The 5,515-nt window shown below is 42.1% G+C and overlaps 1 protein-coding gene across 1 annotated transcript in view; it reads right to left on the bottom strand.

Moving 5' to 3' along the window:
• Positions 1-5,515, bottom strand: part of LOC103253374 (probable ATP-dependent RNA helicase DDX43) — a 29,926-nt gene that overhangs the window by 23,191 nt on the left and 1,220 nt on the right.

Below are 5,515 nucleotides of genomic sequence, written 5' to 3'. Positions count from 1 at the left end.
TTGTAGGTTTTGGGGGGACCTTGTTGATGTTAATGTTTATTTTTATTCCACTGTGGTCCAAAAAGGTGCATGGTAAAATTTCAGTCCTTTTAAATTTGCTTATGCTTGATTTATGGCCAAGTATGTGGTTGATCTTAGAGTACGTTCTGTGTGGTGATGAGTAGAATGTATATTCTGTGGTCTTTGGATGTAGTGTTCTGTAGGTATCAATTAAGTCTATTTGGTCTAGGAGGTTTAATTGAGGTTTTGGACCTCATTGTTGATTTTTTGTCCTGATCATCTGTCTAAGGTTTTGAATGGGGTATTGAAGTCTCCTGCTATGATGGTGTTTGAGTCAATATCTTATTTTAGTTTACCTGAAGCTGCTTTTTGTAAGTTGGTGCTACTATGTTGGGTGCATATATGTTTAGGATGGATATTTCTTGTTGATGGATTGAACCTTTGTCATTTTGTAGTGGCCTTCTGTATCTTTTTAAATTTTTGATAGCTTAAAGGGTATTTTGTCTGAGATTAAGATCATGACTCCTCCTTTCTTTTGTGTTCTGTTCACCTGAAAATTTTTTCCCCATCTTCTTGCTTTGAGTCTCTGCATGTCCTTTCTAGTGAGGTGAGTCTCTTGAAGGCAATAAATTGTTGTCTGGTGATATTTCATCCATTTTCACATTCTGTGTCTTTTCAGTGGTGCATTTAGTCCGTTCATGTTCAAGCTAATTATTGAAATGTGAGATTTGTTCCCTGTCATAACATCTTACAGAGTTGTTGTTCTTCCTGTTTGTGTGTTGTCTTTCTTTTGGTTTTAGAGTCGGTTCATGTGTGTTTTTAATCTTTTGCCTGTACTCTTGTACATTGTTGTTCTTTTTTCCTTTTCTTCTGTGTTCAATACTTTCTTAAGTGTTTCTTGTAGAGGTGGTCTGGTGGCAGTGTAGGTTCTTAGGGATTGGATGTCTTGGAAAGATTTCAATTCTCCCTCCCTGATGAAGCTTAGCTTGGCTGGGTAGGTTATTCTCGGTTGAAATTGTTTATCTTTTAGAACTTTGAAGATAGGGCTCCAAGCTCTCCTAGCCTGGAGGGTTTCTGTAGATAAATCTGCTGCTATTTTAATTGGTCTTCCTTGGTAGGTAGTCTGACCTTTTCTCTTGCTGCCTTTGGGATTTTTTTCTTTTATACGTACTTTGTTTAGGTGAATTATTATGTGTCTGGGATTTGGTCTTCTCATTTGTTGTCTTGCAGGGGTTCTCTGAATCTCTTGTGTTTGAATTTTTGCATCACTGATGAGATGAAGGATGTTTTCTTGAATGATTTCATGAAATGTTTCTTCCAGTGTGGACTCTGTTTCTCTCTCTGCCTCAGGGAAGCCAATTCCTCTTAGGTTTTTTTCTTTTGAATTGATCATTCATCTCTTGAAGGTTTTGTTCTGTCTTTTTATGCTTCTTCTCTATGTTTTTTGACAGTTTGGGTTAGTTCTATGTTTTGGTCTTTGAGCTCTGAGATTCTTTCTTCTGCTTGGCTAATTGTACTTCCCATGCTTATCAGTTTGTTATTTATTTCCATCACAGTATTCTTTACTGCCATTATTTCTGTCATCAGTTCCTTTCTATTTTCCTCTTGTCTTTCCTCAATTTTTAAAATTCTCTTTGTTAATGTCTTGATGTCTGGGTTTATTGCATGTGACCAGTCATTCTCGGGGCTCTTCTTTTTTAGTGTTCCGAAGTCTGTTTTCTCAGTGTCTGACCTCCCAGGTGTTTATGTGAGACCTATATTCTTCTTTTGTTTTTTCTTAATTTGTGCAGTTTTTTCCTCCCTACTTTTTCCTTCCCTCCATGTCACTGTCTTCTTTAATTCTGTTATTCAGGGGTAGAGGGGTTGTTTTTACTTCTATTTGTTTAATCTTCTTTTCTTCTTTATGTATATCCTCTTACTTTCTTCAATTCTGTAGTTGCATTGTAGATTGGGAGTGGTCCTTTGTTCAGTTTTGAGATTTACTTAAGGGGAAAGCTGTGATTCAAAATCTCTGTTCAGGTCCTTTTATCTGCTGACAGGTGTATGGATAATCTCAAACCCACTTCTCACTGCCTTTGAATCTCTCCATGCAGTGGGATTGTAGGTTTACTCCCTGAAATAAAATGAGGTTAAGAGAGGGAAGAGAATGGAGCAGACAGTGGGGGGAAGAGGAGGTTGGAGAGAGGAGTAAGGGAGAAAACAGATGAGTGTACCAACAAATGGAGAGAGAGACAAAAGCTGAAACAGGTAAAAACAATAGACCATGGTTGCAAACTAACCAACTCCCAAACAAAAAAACCTCTAAAACATACAATGATGCTAGCATACAAGCCAACCAATCTCCTTATTCGTGTACTATTCCTCTATACAAAGTTATGGTTTACAGAGAGATGAAAATAAAAGAAGAAAAAAGAAAAAAGGAACAAAACAAAAGGAATAGAATCAAGTCAGTAAACTCACAGAACCAATCAAGCACATTCTGAGACTTTTTGTTTAATTCCAATTTCCTTCCAGATCTGATTTCTAGCTGTCTTTTCAGGCTGGCAAATTTGTTCACCGTTAGGGTCAGTTGCCCCTGGCCTGCTGTGAAGGGCAGTTTAGAGTACCACTCACTTCACCACTGCCCAGTTCACCACTCAGATCTGGCCTGTGACTATTTATCAAGCTTCTTTTTTTCCCCTTTAGGTGTTGTTCCTTGAATTTCCAGCACCCGGTGCTATCTCACTGCTCCAGATGGCCTTTTTCTCAGCTGCTCACCCCACAGGGGAGGGAGCTGGAAAGAAGCCAGAAATGGAAGCCGCTGCCTCAAGGCACACAGGAGGAGACTCACAGCCTGGCAGGACATCCCAGTGGTAGTAGTGACAGCAGTGATCTCAGCAGATCTTGCTTGCAGGGGCTTTAAGGTCTGAAGGTGTGGATTGCCTCAGGCATGGGTGGTGCAATGTGCAATGGCTGCCGGTGGCAGCTGCAGTAGCTACCTGGATCACTGTGATGCTTCAGTGGTGTCAATGACTGAGCTCCGTGTGAAGAGCAGGCTGCTGCTGATGGGATCTGCAGTCCCCGGGGAGAGAGCCAGAGTCTGTTTGTGTTCTCTTTTGTGGAGGTCTCATAGACCAAGCTGCCCTGTGGCCATCTTGCTGGAAGTCCAATAGGGATGTTCTATACTACCAGGCTCATGATCCCTGGTTCCAGACACCTGGATTCAACCAAACTTGGATAGAAAAAATAAATTAGCAACACAACAATTTCAAAAATACACATTTACTTATTTAATTTGCAGACAGGATCTTGCTCTATTACTCAGGCTGGAGTGCAGTGGAATAACCAAAGTTCACTGCAGCCTGAAACTCCTGGGCTCACACGGCCTCCTGCCTCAGCCTCCTGAACAGCTGGGACTACAGGTGTATACCACCATGCCTGCCTAATTAAAAAAATTTTTTTTGTAGAGGTGGGGTATCCTCATGTTGTCCAGGCTGATCTTGAATTCCTAGACTCAAGCAATACTCTCACCTCAGGCTGCCAAATTGTATGATTGCAGGCATGAGCCAACTTGCTCAACCAATAATACAGATTTTAAAAAATACACCTGGGTTGTCCACTTCTCCAACCACCAGGAAGGTCATTGTCATTGAGGTTGGCACCTGTCGAAGACAAAATCACTACCATGGCTTCTGTGCTCTGATGAAACCACAGATGTGTGACCGTCTAGCTAACATCTACAGGTTCATGTTGTTGGAGCATTCCTTGTATGCTGGTGGCTGCAGCTCTCTGTAGGAGAGCTGTGGCTAAAGCAACAAAGAAGACATATGCAGTACTCTGCAGAAATCATGATTCCATGAAATTTTTGGAGGCGATACATCAGGCTGGTATTTTTCAGAGTACAACATGATCTTGGAATATGAAGACTTTCTATGGGTTGAATAACATAGAAGTTTGTCACTTATCTGTATTCCTGGACTAAGAAACGTAACTATATAGGCCAAGATACAGTTTTTTCTTGATAAATGAGCAATTAACACATTTAAATAAAAAAACGAATACCTCTTTTTTCATAGTGCCTCAGAAGTTGCTTTAAGTTGAAGCTGAAAGCCAGGTGCAGTGGCTCAAGCCTGCAATTCCAGCACTTTGGGAGGCCGAGGTGAGGGGATTGCCTGAGCCCATGGGTTTGAGAACAGCCTGGGGAACTTGGAGAGACCTCATCTCTACAATAAATAAAAAATTTAGCCAGACATGGTAGCATTTTCCTGTTGTTCTGGCTACTTGGAAGGCTGAGGCGGAAGGATCACCAGAATCTAGCAGATCAATGCTGGGGTGGCCATGAACCTGCCACTGCACTCCAGCCTTGGTGACAGAGTGAGACCCTGACTCAAAACAAAAACAGAAACAAAAATATTCAGTCAAAAACTGTCAGCATAACAAACTGCTGAAATAAAATATCTTGTTAATGTTTCCTTATTTTCTTTTGTGCTTTTGCCAGAGGCAGTCTTAGGCACTGAATTACTAAATCACAAAGACCACAAACTGCGAAGGTGGTGGATCATGCTGATTCCAGCACTTTGGGATGCCAAGGCAGGAGGATCTCTTGAGTCCAGGAGTTGGAGAACAGCCTGGGTAAGATAGTGAGATTCCCATCTCTACAAAAAATTTTTTTTAAAAACCAGCTGAACGTGGTCGAACCTGCCTGTAGTCCCAGCTACTAGAGAGGCTCAGGTGGGAGGAACACCTGAGCTCAAGATGTAGAGGCTGCAGTGAGTTATTTATTTTATTTTTGAGTTGGAGTCTCACTCTGTCGCCCAGACTGGAGTGCAGTGTCACACTCCTGGCCACCGCAGCCTTGACCTGCTGGGCTCCAGTGATCCTTCCACCTCAGCCTCCAAGTAGCTGGAAGTACAGGTGCGTACTATGTCCGGCTAATTTTTTGATTTATTGTAGAGATGAAGTCTCGCCAAGTTGCCCGGGCGGGTCTTGAACCTGTGGGCTCAGGCAATCCACTCACCTCAGTCTTCCAAAGCATGGGATTACAGGCTGAGCCACTGAGCCCGGCTACTTCTGCCTTTCTAAAATGTATATAACCAAGCCACCATTCAAACCTGGTGGGCTCATATTCTCAGAACTTCCAGGGGATGCATATCACAGACCTAGGTTTTGAAGTTTGGTTTAGAATAAACCATATTAAAATATTTTACATGGTTTGGCACTTTTTCATCAACAAATCGTCACTCCCCAAAATGGGCCTTGCACAAGTCTTCAGGAATGCTGAAAGAGTCACTGGAACCTGGAGCTAGGAGCCAGCAGAGGTCCTCTTCATTACCACAAACTTTTTGCTTCTTTTCTGGTGATCCTGGTACATTTCTGCTGGGTTTTAAACCTTCTGCTTCAGGTTGATAGTCCCTGGTTTATTCTGAGCTGGTTTTCACTGCCTGGAAAATAGTTTGGGATCCAAAAATCTGATTCTGAGGTGCATTCTAGAGGGCCCTCTCCATTGCCTTTTCTCCTTACCCCCAAGGGGGGAGGG

Source organism: Carlito syrichta, unplaced genomic scaffold (genome assembly GCF_000164805.1).
Source record: "Carlito syrichta isolate Samal-C Ts95f unplaced genomic scaffold, Tarsius_syrichta-2.0.1 Scaffold225872, whole genome shotgun sequence".
NCBI lineage: Eukaryota > Metazoa > Chordata > Mammalia > Primates > Tarsiidae > Carlito > Carlito syrichta.
This window is presented reverse-complemented; position numbering and strand designations above follow the sequence as displayed.